The 16,158-nt window shown below is 42.6% G+C and overlaps 1 pseudogene; it reads left to right on the top strand.

The window, feature by feature from the left end:
* The window catches only part of LOC138800054 (A disintegrin and metalloproteinase with thrombospondin motifs 14-like), a 41,393-nt pseudogene extending 26,831 nt beyond the window's left edge, over nt 1-14,562 (top strand).
* The last annotated feature ends 1,596 nt before the right edge of the window (nt 14,563-16,158 follow it).

Below are 16,158 nucleotides of genomic sequence, written 5' to 3'. Positions count from 1 at the left end.
AACAAATGCAGAACTACAGTGAACGAATGTAGAATTACAGCGAACCATTAATGATGGTTAGGCTAGGTTCACACTGCGTTTTCAGCATCCGTTTAACGGATCCGTTTTTTAACGTCCAGAATAATAGGGTCAGCAACGTTTTTTGGTCCGTTTTGGTCCGCCAAAAAAAACGGATCCGTTTTTTTTTATAATGGAAGTCAATGGAAAAACGGATGCACACAAATGAATCCGTTTTTTGCAATCCGTTTTTCATGCGTTTTTTGCAAAAAACGGATGCGTTAAACGGATGCTGAAAACGCAGTGTGAACCTAGCCTTAGGGTCAGATCTAAATCAACGATCAATGACACACAAACGATTTTTTAATTGTTGCCTGCAATTACACAGGACAATTATCGTTTAAATTCGAATGATTTAACAATTTTTCGCACGATAATCGTCCCGTGTGATTGCGTAGGCCCCCCTTGTGCTGCAATAACAACTAATGAAGGCATGGACTCCACATTATCTCTGAATGTGTCCTGTGGTATTTTGCACCAAGACATTAGCAGCAGATCCTTTAAGTCCATCCATGCATTCAGTGTCGGACTGGAGTGCTTGGGCCCACCAGGGGAAATCATTCTTGGGGCCCACCCTTCAGCCACTATACTTATCTATGGTAACATTAATAAGGGTCCATTAACACGGTGTGATATGGGGCAGCGTAGGGCTGCAAACGATTGCTAATCAGCAGGGCAGGAATACACCGAGATGTGCGGCCAACAACAATGATTTATACAGCTGCACAAAAGATCAAATCAGCCGACTAGCGGGCATTTGCGCGTCAGCTGATCTCTGACACTTTTACATGGGGCTTCCTAGGAGCTTTTGTTACCTATAATTGCCCTGTGCAATAAGCTATAAGACAGGTTTCTTTGCATGATAACACTTTATACAGATACAAAAGTCATACAGCTACCAATAACACCAGTATATAAAGAGCAAATATCCCCACACATATTACTGCCATACTGTTACTGACCAGATCCTGTATACCAAGACTGATATTACCAATAATACCAGTATATAGGAGGGAAATAGTATCACCATACATATTACCGCTATACTGGTGCTGACCAAATCCTGTATACTATGACCAATATTACCAGTATACAAGGGGGAAATATTACCGCCGCTACTACTGACTAGTACCACCACATACTGACTTACACCGTCACCACTGCTACTGAATAAAATCCTCTGTACACAGACCACTATCACCTCATACAGTCATATAGAGGCAGACCCAGCTCTACACAGGCTCTATACACCATATACATTACACTGCAGTTACATCAGGTGACTCACAGGAGACGTCTTCTCTGATCGGAGTTCTTCGCTTTTCATTTTCTTCTCCATCTGCCCTGGGCCATTAGAACTTCTCCGAGCCACGAATCCACAGAATCTGCCAGACAGACATATTAGGCTTCACACTCTGGCACCATCCTCATCTCTCTACACACTGCACATCTGTACTGGCCCCTTTACTGGTCCCTTGTTCAGTCTTCCATACAGATGGCCCCATGTGCATCTACTATAGTAGAAATCCCCCTATGCGCAGTCCCCCTATAGTAGATGACAACCTCTGTGCATCCTCTATACAAGGGGTAGGGAACCTTGGCCCTCCAGCTGTTGCAAAACTACAACTCCCATCATGCCTGGACAGCCACAGCTAAAGCTTTAGTTTTGCATTAGCTGGAGAGCCAAGGTTCCCTATCACTGCCCAATAGTATATGACCCCCTCTGTGCATGCCCTATTATATACATCCCCCCTGTGTTGTCTCACCTATAAATGGCTCCCCTATGTTGTCCCCCTTATAAATGGCTCCCCTGTGTTATCCATCCCGCATATACTGTAGATAGCCCCCTTTTGTTGTCCATCCCCCTATACAGCCCCCTTATGTTGTCCATCCCCCTATATAGCCCCCTTCTGTTGTCAATCCCCCTATACAGCCCCTTATGTTGTCCATCCTCCTATATGGCCCCCTTATGTTGTCCATCGCCCCAAAACAGCCCCCTTTTGTTGTCCATCCCCCTATACAGCCCCCTTTTGTTGTTCACCCCCCCTATATAGCCCCCTTCTGTTGTTCACCTCCCTATATAGCCCCCTTCTGTTATTCACACCCCTATTTAGCCCCCTTCTGTTGTCCATCCCCCTATATAGCCCCCTTCTGTTATTCACCCCCCTATGTAGCCCCTTCTGTTGTTTACCCCCCTATATAGCCCCCTTCTGTTGTCCATCCCCCTATATAGCCCCCTTCTGTTGTCCATCCCCCTATATAGCCCCCTTCTGTTGTCCATCCCCCTATATAGCCCCCTTCTGTTGTTCACCCCCCTATTTAGCCCCCTTCTGTTTCCCCCCCATTTAGCCCCCTTCTGTTGTTCACCCCCTATATAGCCCCCTTCTGTTGTTCACCCCCCTATATAGCCCCCTTCTGTTGTTCACCCCCCTAAATAGCCCCCTTCTGTTTTTAATCCCTCTATATAGCCCCCCTTCTGTTGTTAATCCCCCATATAGCCCCCTTCTGTTGTTAATCCCTCTATATAGCCCCCCTTCTGTTGTTAATCCCCCATATAGCCCCCTTCTGTTGTTAATCCCTCTATATAGCCCCCCTCCTGTTGTTAATCCCCCATATAGCCCCCTTCTGTTGTTCACCTCCTATATAGCCCCCTTGTTTTTCACCCCCCTATATTGCCCCCGTCTGTTGTCCATCCCCTTATACAGCCCCCTTTCGTTGTCTATCCCTCATATAGCCCCCTTCTGTTGTCCACCCCCTATATAGCCCCCTTCTGTTGTCCATCCCCCATATAGCCCCCTCCTGTTGTCCATCCCCCATATAGCCCCCCTTCTGTTGTTAATCCCCCATATAGCCCCCTTCTGTTGTTCACCCCCTATATAGCCCCCTTCTGTTTTTCACCCCCCTATATAGCCCCCGTCTGTTGTCCATCCCCCTATATAGCCCCCTTCTGTTTTTCACCCCCCTATATAGCCCCCGTCTGTTGTCCATCCCCCTATACAGCCCTCTTTCGTTGTCTATCCCCCATATAGCCCCCTTCTGTTGTCCACCCCCTATATAGCCCCCTCCTGTTGTCCACCCCCTATATAGCCCCCTCCTGTTGTCCATCCCCCATATAGCCCCCTCCTGTTGTCCATCCCCCATATAGCCCCCTCCTGTTGTCCATCCCCCATATAGCCCCCTCCTGTTGTCCAACCCCCATATAGCCCCCTCCTGTTGTCCATCCCCCATATAGCCCCCTCCTGTTGTCCATCCCCCATATAGCCCCCCTTCTGTTGTCCATCCCCCATATAGCCCCCCTCCTGTTGTCCAACCCCCATATAGCCCCCTCCTGTTGTCCATCCCACATATAGCCCCCTTCTGTTGTTCACCCCAATATAGCTCCCCCTTCTGTTGTCCATCCCCCATATAGCCCTCTCCTGATGTCCCCCTAAAAATAAACAAAAACAACTCACCTTACAACACGCTCCCCCGTCGGTCGCGGGTGTCTTCTTCTCTCTTCACGACAGATCATCCTCATCCTGTTGAAGTCGCGAGCAGCACGTCGCCTCTGAGCTCTGTGTGCGCCGCGGCGGCTGAGACTTCCGGTACACGCTCCCAGCCGGAAGTCCCAGCCGCCGCAGCGCACACTGAACTCAGAAGCGACGTGCTGCCCGGGACTTCCCCAGGATGCTGCGGATCTGTCGGGGGCGGGAGCGGAGGTGACACTGACACTCTTGTGATCGCAAGCAAACGCTGCTTGCGGTCACAAGAGTGATTGACAGGGCGGGAAGCCTATGGCTTCTCGCGCTGTCAATCAGCACACTACATTTAACTGGAAGCGATTGTTGCGATCGCTTCCAGTTAAAACGATAGGTGCCGCACCCGAGTGGGCCCCCCGGGAGCACGGGGCCCCGGCTGGGCTTGCTGGCTGGAGACCACATGGCTGCAGTCTCCAGCCCTGTGTCCCCTGACAGGGGGCGGGGCCCACTCCAGCTCGGGGCCCACCGGGGGTTTCCCCGGCCCCCCGGTGGCCCAGTCCGAGCCTGCATGCATTAGACTTGTTTTTCCAGCTCATCCCACAGATACACAATCGGATTTACATATGGGGAATTTGGAAGCCAAAGACAGAAACCTAAGACAGAAGGTCCAGCCCTTCACAATCAAAAGGAGTTTCCAAGTGTATTAAAGCAGTACTGTCATTTATCTAAACTTTAATCTGTTGTCCACACATGGTAAAAGTTTATATTGCCCTAGGGGTCAGTCCTATAATCTGTAGTTATAAGCAGGTGAAACACACGACAAGTATTCATTGCCTGACCGCAAGACCTGACTCATTTACTCCACTGTCAAAAGTTTAGATAAATTACAGCACTGCTTTAAGTCTTCTTTAAAACTCTTCATCATGCCACAAGGTGCACAGCCAAATCATATTATGCATCTCCAACACAACCGCATTCTTGGTCACAAAGACCGGATGAGCTTGGGTAACAACTGCAAATTGTACAAGGAGTTGGTCCAATACTTGTTTGGAAGTAGGGATGTTAAAATTCAGGTCATTCAGGGACAGGTTGTACAAAAAGGAATACAGATACACTAAGAATTCTGAGGCTAAATTAACATCTTAAACTAATTTTTAAAGGTAGGAGAGTTTTTATGCATATGTCCATGGAGGTGGTGATTTAAAAAAAATAACATGCACTGTGTGGTTGCTTCCAGGTTATAGCGGGGGTTACAGCGTCTCAGGCCTTCATTAATTGGCCGGGGGGGAGTCTACATTGCCTCAAACCCGAACCCAGAAGTGGCCGTACACCAGGGATAGAACAGCATAATACTGGCAGCGACATGGGAGCCAGGGAGGTGAATACATGTTGGGTTTCTTAATAATTCCCTTAGGGTATGTTCACACTGAGTAAATCTGGCGGAATTCCACGGCGGAACTCTCTGCTGCGGAATCCCGTTTGCTTCAGTGTGCCATAGCCTGTCTATGGGAGAGCTGGCTCTCCTCCGCTGCTGCCAATCTCCGGTCAAAGAAGTGACACGGTAATTCCTCGAAGGAGAGAGGCGGCAGCAGAGAAGCGCGTGGCCGGTGTTAGAAAGGATAATCTTTACTGCCCCTGAATTCAGATGCGGGCGCACACAGATGCACACAAGGCTCCATTCCATGAAGACATGTCAGTTTCTTGCAGCAGCGGTAGGGATCCCGTCCGGAGTGTATACCATGTGTACACACTCCGACCGGGATTCCTTAGAAGGCAGCACTACGTAAGTTCTGTAGTAATCACGGCCGTTGTTACAACAGCTGTGATAATTATGGAACTTCCGTAGTGGGAACATGGCCTGACAGTGTTGGTGGTCTGCAACAATGCTTAAGTACTTTGGATTTCAACGTTAAAGCAGGTAATCCACTAAAGGGTATGTGCAGATATGTCATCATTGTTCTTAAATTGTCGTTTGTCGTTCGCAAAAAATTCGCAGATAGTTCCGTGTTCACCGATTTTACCTATGTGCGACATAGGCTTAAGCGATCGCAAAAAAAAATTTCTGTACGATATACCGTTCCATCTAAACGCTGATCGTTATAAAAAAAAATGTTACTTCGAAATCGTTAATCGTATGATCGGGCGAATTATTGTTCCGTGTAAACGCAGCATAATTGCACATTGTTCCTTCTTTTGCTGGGATCAGATGGAGTAAATGATCATAGTAACGATCCTAACTTATGCTACGTTTACACGGAACGATTATTGGGCCAATTTTCGATTTCGATTCGATAACTATCGCATTGAGCGATTATTGTTCTGTGTAAACGCAGCGAACGATCAAGCGATTAGCTAAAAATCATTCATTTTGATCTTTGAACATGTTAATAAATCGTCGTTGATCGTTCGCAAAAAATTCGCCGATCGTTCCGTGTAAACAGTCGTTCACTGATTTTACCTATGTGCGAGATAGGCTTAAACGATCGCAAAACGTTTAAAAAAAATTTCTGAATGATATATCGTTCCATCTAAATGCTGATCGTTATAAAAAAAAAATTGTTACTTCAAAATCGTTAATCGTACGATCGGGCGAATTATCACTCTGTGTAAACTTAGCATTATGGTGCGTTTACACAGACAGATTTATCTGACAGATTCTTGAAGCTAAAGCCAGGAATGGATCTGAAAAGAGCATAAATTAGTCTTTCCTTTATGACCTGTTCTCTGTTTATTGTCTGTTCTTGGTTTTGGCTTCAGAAATCTGTCAGAGAAATCTGTCTGTGTAAACGCACCATAAGGGTCCATTTACACAGAAAGATTATCTGACAGATTATCTGCCAAAGATTTGCAGCCAAAGCCAGGAATGGATCTAAAAAGAGCAGAAATCTCAGTCTTTCCTTTATGACCTGATATCTGTTTATAGTCTGTTTCTGGCTTTGGCTTCAAATCTTTGGCAGATAATCTGTCAGATAATCTTTCTTTGTAAATGAACCCTAAAGACTACCATTCTGTGGAATATGGTGAGCGGGTGCAGGTTAACGATAAACAATCTAGTTTGCAATCGTTTATTGTTAGAGGATAATCGTTAAAAAATCGCTTTGTCTGATAGGACCCTAACTAAAACCCTTTAAATGTGTTATCCTTATTTCTATGTAATCACTGGATCTGTAAGACAGCTACAGATGTGCAATTTCCCCTCTTACATCAAAGCTGCTTTACTACATGTGAGGGCGAGGAAATAAATATTTACTTCAAAAAAACAATCTGGCAAAAAAAAAAAGTGAACATGTAGCCCATGCTGATCCACATGTGCTTTCATTTATACATATGTTTACTGTATTTATTTATGAGACTCAAGGGAGGTTGTGGTGCATCTGTTGTCTGTTGGTAAGAAACCAGTGACTTGGAATCTTCCTAACATCCTGCATCCTCTGAAGGAAATCTCTGCCCTTCCACAAGCTCTGTTCTTTCTTGATTGATGTTATCTCATTGGCTTTCACAGTGCTCAGCAAGTTGCGGTGAGGGGATCCAGCAGCGCCAAGTTGTGTGCAAAGCAAGTGATAATGTTATCGGTCAATGTGATGGCGAAAAGCCTGAAACAATCCAAGTCTGCAAGATGGCACCCTGCCCAGGTACGGTAATACGATGCAGCACTGACGTTTGGCTCTCGCTCCAGTTGAACCTGTTCAACTTTCATGTCTTGAAAAGTGCATGTAATATTGTTTTAGGAATGCAAGTGGAGGTTGTGGAAACCACATTGAAATAGTACAGTGTCAAATGCTGAATAGTTGAGCCTAAACATACATATGGTGGATGTAACAAAGAGACAGTGATCTAACAGTTGGAAGACTCACAGACAAAAAGGAAACATGGTAGACTCTTCAAGAACTAGAACATATTTACAAATGATGTTGACAAGGGACGTGCAAAATACTTCCCCTCACTATGTGTGCCTTAGAATACTGCTTCGTCTCAATGTTTTATTCTCACTTACAGTATACTAAAGAGAGGTTTTAAGGTAAAAGTACACAGTATGACATGGCAAAAAAAAAAAACTAGGTCTACTGATATGGGCCAGTGTGAGGGCTATTTTCTTGTTGGTACCATTTTGGGGACCATAAGATTTTTGATCACTTTTTATTCTATTGTTTGAGGATTGATTCTGCAGGATAAATAACATGATATTAGAAGGTAATAATTATTTATTTTATTTGGTAGATGGAAAATATATATTTTTTTTATTTAATATTTTTTTGCTGTTTGTTATATTTTCAGGCCAGGTTCAGACTATGTAACTGTGCGGCTGTATTTGCGGCTGTAATTGTGCGGCGGTATTTTTGGTGGTTCATGCGTACGCTGGAAAGTATAGGATATACGGCTGCACAGTGCACACTATGTATGAATCTACGGCCCGATCGTAAACGGACCCGTAAAAAATGAACAAGACCATTGTTTGCGGCTGGACATGCGGCCGAGGATTGACAGGCGGTCCGTACGGAGTACTTCAAAAATAGCTGGCAATGATGCCGAATGCCGATGCCTCTAATAGTTAATATATTAAATTAATAAAACACATTTTCTTTGTAATAAAATCCCTTTCGTTGGTCAATAATTTAATTCTAACGAATCCATCATTTGGCAATTAAATATACTGTTAAAATAAATAGATATATAAATAAATGTATATTTATATATATATTTATTTTTTGACAGTATATTTAATTGCACAATGATGGATTCGTTAGAATTAAATTATTGAACAACGAAACTGAATTTATTTCAACGAAAATGTGTTTTATTAATTAAATATTAATTAGTACAGGAAGCTCCATAAGCCGTTAATTCATATGCCGGCAATAGAGCTTTCTGTACTAATCATCACTTTACTTTAATGAAAACATCAAATGTTTCTTCTAATTATGTTATGACAATAGCATTATTAGAAGAAACATTTAGAATTATATGTGCGTTCAGCTGATTGGCTGATCGGCTGAGCGCACATATAATGAGCCGGTCCGCAGTACAGTGACTTCATTGTGCTGCAGACCAGCGAAGAGACAACATCGGGGTGAGTATAGAGCTCTCCCCACCCCCTCCCCAGCATACTGTAAGGTGCACAACACCGCTCACAATGATGGGTGTTGTGCTCCTGTTTGTGTGTTTTTTGTGTGTTTCTCCCTTTTTGTTTTTCAGATATTTCAGACGTTTTTTTTAAATTATTTATTTAAAAAAAACCGCATAGGGTCCCCCCTATTTTTATAACCAGCCGGGTTAAAAACCAAACGACAGCAGCCTGGTAACACCAGGGTGGGAAGAGCCATTGGTTTAGGCCCTCCCCAGCCTAATTCTTACCAGCCTGCTGCCGCCCGGTCCAGGAGCGCCAATTTTGACGCTCCGGGACCACTGGCACCCGACTCTTCCCAGTACCCCTGGTGGCATTGGGTACTGGGGTAATAATAGGGGGTTAGTGTTAGCCATTTTATACCGGCTAACACTAGGCCCCAACTTAGTAATGGATTCCGTCTATTAGACGGCTTCCACTACTAAGTCTATAAAGTAAAGAAATAAAGACAAGACACAAGTTAAAAATTTTTTTTATTCAAATAAAAACACCCCCACACCCCTCATTGACCATTTTATTTAAAAAAAAACATTAAAAAAACGCTGGTCATCGACGTAGTCCACGGAATCCGACGTAATCCACAGGATACCGATATCTGAAAAACAAAAAGGGAGAAACACACAAAAAACACACAAACAGGAGCACAACACCCATCATTGTGAGCGGTGTTGTGCACCTTACAGTATGCAGCATCTTTACAGATCGCTGCTTACAGTCTGGCCCCCAAGGGGTTAAGGGAGGATGTATTGCATCCCCCTTAACCCCTTGGGGGCCAGACTGATGTCAGACTGCACCCATCCCAGCAAGGAAGGGGTTAACTGACCCCCCCTTCCTTGCTGGGAGGGGTGCAGTGCTGGGGAGGGGGTGGGGAGAGCTCTATACTCACCCCGATGTTGTCTCTTCGCTGGTCCGCAGCACAATGAAGTCACTGTACTGCGGACCGACTCATTATATGTGCGCTCAGCCGATCAGCCAATCAGCTGAGCGCACATATAATTCTAAATGTTTCTTCTAATAATGCTATTGTCATAACATAATTAGAAGAAACATTTGATGTTTTCATTAAAGTAAAGTGATGATTAGTACAGAAAGCTCTATTGCCGCATATGAATTAACGGCTTATGGAGCTTCCTGTACTAATTAATATTTAATTAATAAAACACATTTTCGATTAAATAAATTCAGTTTCGTTGGTCAATAATTTAATTCTAACGAATCCATCATTGTGCAATTAAATATACTGTCAAAAAATAAATATATATATATAAATATACATTTATTTATATATCTATTTATTTTAACAGTATATTTAATTGCAAAATGATGGATTAGTTTAAATTTAATTAGTGAACAACGAAAGGCACTTTATTACAAAGAAAATGTGTTTTATTATTTTAATAGATTAACCATGAGAGACATCGGCATTAGTGCAGAGGATCGCAAACCCCGGTAATAGCAATTCATGTAAACTGTGTTCCCTGCTTTCCCAGATGCATCCAGAGGTGTTTGCATCACTTTCTTAAGATTTTATTTGTTATTTTTAGTTGAACCAGATTTCCAAGTAAATGACCGTATGTTTTGAGCCGCATGTCTATTTTTTCCCACGGCCGGAGTTTCATCCGCACATTTACAGCCGCATAAAAAATACAGCCGCACAGTTACATAGTGTGAACCTAGCCCCCAAATGTAAGTAGTGTCAAGAAGGGTACAATGCACTGGAATATTAATGTATGTAGATAAAATTTTGGGATGTGCCTAAAATGTCATAGTCGGATTAATTCTCCAACCTCCATTCCAGACAAAAGTAAAGTATAGATGTTAGTTATTTTGTCTACTCACACAGGATACTTTCACTAAACTGTTAACATCAATGGCATTAGGCTTGGCCTTCCAGCCCTATGTGATAGATCTCTGTCTATACCATGGATGTCAAACTCAGATAAACAGTGGGCCCAAATTTAAAAATTAAAGTGTGCAGAGTGGCATGTGGCCCTTCCAATAGTGTCGCACATAGTAGCCAGCTCTCCCATTAGTGCCCCATATAGTAGTCAGCCATCCCAGTGGTGCCCCATATAGTAGTAAAACCTCCAGTAATGCCCCATATAGTAATCAACACTCCTAATAGGGCTCCATATAATAGTCAGCTCTCGCAATAGTGTCCCACATAATAGCCGCCCTCTCAGTAGTGCTCCTCATAGTAGTCAGCCCTCCCAATAGTGCACCACATAGTAGCCAGCTCCAACAATAGTTCCCTCTAAAGTTGTTAATTACTGCCCCCACCGGGAGACTGGGCTGGACCTTGGACAGGACCTGTGTGGTGATGTCACCACGCACCACAATGTCACTCACTCACTCCGAAAGCTTAAAACAATGGGTGGTTTGAGCGCCCATTCGGACTACCCATATTATAATTCGATGTGACATTGGCGGGAATCAATTTATGTCCTCAGCAGGCCAAAAATAATGGCACTATGGGCCATTGGGTCAGAGTTTGACATGCCTGGTCTATACTTCAAAAAGAAGAGATTGATCAATCAAGGCTGGTGGGGTAGAGTAGTCACCAGGCACTACCTACAGGTGACTTGTGGTTCAGGTATCATGAACGGTTTGGTTTCCTTTAAGAAGCTTACTTTTCAGCAATTGTTCAGCGAATAATTCACTTGATATGAAGGACCCCATTATTATTATTATTATTATTATTATTATTATTATTATTATGAGAAAATTCTATACCTGCTCCCCTCAGAGGTTTACATTTTCTTCTTATTCCTATTCTATGATGTTGTATTCCAAAACAATACTACATTTATTCTTTTTCAGGAAAGTCCCCAGGGCGGACACAGCAAGCAGAAACCAGTGACTTAAGTACCCCAAAAACTCCATGGGCTCCCTCCATAAATTCTCCTAAAAATCCTGTGAATAAAATATCAAGTAAGTATGGAAACATACAAATTATTTGCTGCATCAGCAGGGCTAGATCTGTTTGCGTTCAAGGACCCATGTCCAAAAGGGATCCACAATTATTAGAAATACAGTATTTTCCTGCGTATACTACTTTTTAACCCAGGGAAATCTTCTTAAGACTATGTTCACACTATGTAAGAGACCGGCCGTTCCATGACCCCGGCCGGGTCACGGAACGGCCGGTCTCTGGCCGGATCATCTCAGATTATCTTTCCGGCTGCAGAGCTCTGATAGTCAGTTATTTGCGGCCCGTATGGGATCCCAGCCGGAGTGTGTACGATGTGTATACGCTCCGGCCGGGATCCTATTGAAAGAAAGGCATTGTTCCACCCCGCCAAAAGTACAGCCGTTGTTGCCATCGGCAACAACGGCCGTACTTTTACGTAGTGTGAACATAGCCTAAAAGTCAGGGGTCATCTTATACGCCGGGTGTCATCTTATAGGGCAGGTGCTGAAAAACTTCAGAACTGGTCTGGAGAATCTGCGGTCGCCGCACACGGTGGGGCTAGCTCAAAACAGCCGCATCCCCGCCGTATGAAGGGCAGAGAAAGCTGCAGGTGTCCAGGAAAAGCACACCTCTTTCACCCATCTGGCCCGCCCTTGTATCCTACTAGTATTACTGTACCTCCTTTTCTGCCTCTCAGATCTTTGTCTGATGGTTTTTTTTACTAATTTTGGTGTGTGTTGGAAGAGGGGTAGTCTTATACAGCTATTATATCCCAAACTCTATATTTTAACTGGAAAAGTTGGGGGACGTCTTATTTACCCAGTCGTCTTATACGCCGGAAAATACGGTAATCAGAAAAGTTTTTTGTACTTTCCGCCCCCCCAAAAAAGCTGTGCTAAACGTGTGTCTGAGGGAAGCCGCGGAGGTTTTTTGTCATTTTTAACGCAGGTTTCATTCCATTTATGAAAGCACACCCTAAAAGCTGATTCTGCAAAATTTTTTCTTCCCTTACATTTCCCATTTCTTAAACCTACTTATGGCTTTAGCTCAAAAGAATGATTGAAAAGCTGCCAGAAAAAACGCAAAAACTGTGATAATAATAGAATACAATCGACTTACTGTACAAATAATTATCCACAGTAAAAGTAGGCTGACTTTCAGACATCCTGTAGTTTTGATATGGGGGAAGGCAAAAAAAAAAAAAGAAAAAATCATTTTAGGGAGAAAAATTTCATTCTGACTCCAAATCCATCCCGACTCCAAATCAGAATAAATCCCTGGATTAATAATTCTTGCCCATAATCTATTAGCTATATCCTTTAATATTATTACACTCTAGAAATATTACCTTAGGATAGTCCATCAATATCAGAAGGGCGGGTTTTTAGTTGGTCATCCATTTAAAGGGGGCAAGACACTCTGGTAAGAGTTGTGGCCTCTATTGTTTATACTGCTCCATATGACTATGTTCCCTTGTTTGGTCCATTTTACAGCCATCTTTTGAGACATCCATCATTTTGGCACCAAAACAGGTTAATGCTATGCAAATTGTGTATGTAATTTGTATAATTACCCTAATTTGGCACTAAAATTACAGCCAAAAAGAAAAACAGTGTAAAATTGCCAAAAGACATTGTGGGAACATAGTCTACCTCTGTACATTTAGTAGGGGCTATATTGAGACTACATACTCTACATCTTACTGATAATGAAAAGCCGCTCCATAGGAACCTATTTACAATAACCCTTATGTTCCTTGTCTGTTATTTTTACTAAGTATATACATGCTTTAGCGTTTGCATATGTGGCATTCAAGTTACAGCCAATTCTAGTTACTGCAGCAGGCATGAAGCTTAGATTATTACTACTGTAACACTGCCATCTAGTGGTTATATTGCTTAATTCATCCCCAACTGACTTGTCATACACATTTTAAATACATGGTATGTGGCTCTTTTTGCACAATAAACAGTAAAGCTAGTTAAAAGGAAAATTTTAATCATTGCCCCAGGTGAAGGAAACCCTAGCAAGTAGCTACAATTCAGATCCACATAGGCAGAATTATAAAACCACCCACTACCCAAATTTGCAGAAAAAATAGGGCTGGAACTTGTAGTTTTTGATAAACCTCTCCCAATCTGATTGTTTTCCTTTATAATACAGTAAACATGTAATGTATAACTGAACAATTCTTTTGTCTGCAGAAGACTCATGCCAAGGAGACAAGTCAATTTTCTGTCAGATGGAGGTCTTAGCACGGTACTGCTCTATACCTGGGTACAACAAGCTGTGCTGCGAGTCCTGCAGTAAGAAGATCATGTCCACCGGTTTGCCCCCAAGTTCTGAACATGCAGCTCTGGAGCTCCGAGGACCTGAGGGTGCTATAATACCTAGTTCCATCCGACCGGTAACAATTGTTCCAACAGTTGTCTTGACTGAAACCTTTGTAGGCAACAGTCCAATGGATGCACCATTGTCTGCCCTAGGAGCTGAACTAACTCAACAGGGCTTGGCAGCCAGCAATGTCACCAATGGGGTTTCAGTGGTGCAAGGAAAAAACAGCTCAGTTACCAATGTAGAAAAGCAGCTTCCTGCAGAAAACACTGATGGGCTTACTGAAAACCTAGGGACACCATTCAATAAAACTTCAGTTAATAAACAGAGCAGGGTTGGCATCTTGGCATCTTCTGAAGTTCTAAGACGAAGAAGGGAAGATACTGAAGAAGAGCATACAGTGGCTACATGAGCAGCCTCACAAATGGAACAGAGGATTGGGACAGCCACAGTGGGAACAGACAATTGTTGAAAGTTAAAATAGTAAAGAAAAGGCTATTTTACAGGTAGCACTTTTCGGTCATTGAAAAATGACAGAATTTTTTGCTATGATGAAATCTCTGGGCCTGGGTACATATGGGCCTGTATTTTTACCTCACAGTGCAGCGTGCATGCACTTTATGTTGTCATAAGGGTGCTACCGACTGGATTCAGAACACAGAAAAGAAGAGGAATTCTGTCACTCTCAGTTCTTCAGGCCAGTGGTCGCTTTTTTTTTTTTTTTTTTTTTTGGAGCTATGAAGAACTTGAAACCTGATGCTTTCTTGAGTTTAGAATGAGTTTAAGAACCGCCATGGTTTTACATGTAAATGGTGCTGTATTTGTATCCAATTACTTTCTGTACCTCAGTGAAGCTGGGTCCATTGCAGTGAACTGCAGTGAAATGTTTTGATTTTAAAAGGGCTCTACAAATATATATATATATATATATATATATATCATATATATTAGTTTGTTGAGCCAACTGTAATTTACCTAACAATAACCTTAAGCTACCACATTGCTGCTACTAGATTATTAATGGAATAAGAACAACTTGAGGGTGCTATAGAAATTCTGGATAAATATCTGGATAATTCTGCATTTTTATCTGGATTGTTCAAAAAGATGTAAGTAGTCATTTTAATTGCTAATGACTATGAAGGCCTCACAGTGAAGCTGAGGCCTGTGATACTCAGTTGTTTTCAGTTGGGTTTTGCCCCACACTCTCCTGCAAAAAAGTGCTTCAGACCTGATCAAGCTTAACCAACTAAGCAATACTAGTTAAAATCAAGCTTGGGACGACTTGTATTTTGATTAATGCGTACATTTCAATGGTGCATTGTAAAGTGAAATAGTATTGTGTGGCATATAGTCTTTTCTGGGTAAAAGACAAATAGTAGATCATTTGTGTACAGCTGGTATAGCTATGATATCACTGACTTTAATAGGATGGTAGGAAGCAGCATTGCCAATTAAAAAACATGTATTATCACAAGGTCTGCTCTTCTATACCCAACAATTTAGCTCTCTAGATGGGTTAATAATATTGTATAAGCTCATAATGAATTCAGACTACATTCTCAGAATATGAGCTCTCTCATTTTCTTGCCAGTCAAGGCAAAGGGTAAACCCATTTGGAAAGCTTTACCAACCTCATCCTTACTCCTTAGTGGCTGTGATAGACTCCTATGTAAGTGTCTCTGAATAATGATTTTCCTGCTACAAGAGGTTTAACTTGAAGCTTTAACTAGTTCTAAATCAAGGCGCACCACCCACATTGTGCCAGTGAGCCCCCTCAAACATCCAGTAGCAGCCTGCCCTTAGAGCTATATCCCTGCATGCTACTCTGACTTTCATATTCTCTGAAGAGTTTTTGTGATGCCAGAAGTAGTTTGGGACAGAAGGAAGAGGTCAGGTTGCAACTTAGGCTTTTTAGTTATTTGTAGCCAGGTCACAACTAAGAATTTAAAAAAAAACCCACTCCAAAGTCTTTGTTCAGGCACTTCCACGTTTGTCCTGTACTTTAGCAATTCCAGTTGCATTTATTTGGTGCTCAGAACCTTTTAGGACCATGACTTGTAAATGTCATATTTCAGTTTTACTGATGTCCCTAACAGATTTTATCAGTACTGTACTTTACTCCTTATAGTTAACCTGCACTCTTTGTCGCTGTACTATTTGTGGCGGCAGTGCATGCAAGTTTACTGTTCATGTGAACAGGGAAATGCTGCGATTCCTTGCACTACAGCTACACATAGTACAATGGAGCAACAGCAAGTGCAGGTATAGTGAAT

This window comes from Dendropsophus ebraccatus, chromosome 8 (assembly GCF_027789765.1).
Source record: "Dendropsophus ebraccatus isolate aDenEbr1 chromosome 8, aDenEbr1.pat, whole genome shotgun sequence".
NCBI classification, from domain to species: domain Eukaryota; kingdom Metazoa; phylum Chordata; class Amphibia; order Anura; family Hylidae; genus Dendropsophus; species Dendropsophus ebraccatus.
The sequence above is the reverse complement of the archived record's forward strand: the minus strand, read 5'-3'. Positions and strand labels throughout refer to the sequence as shown.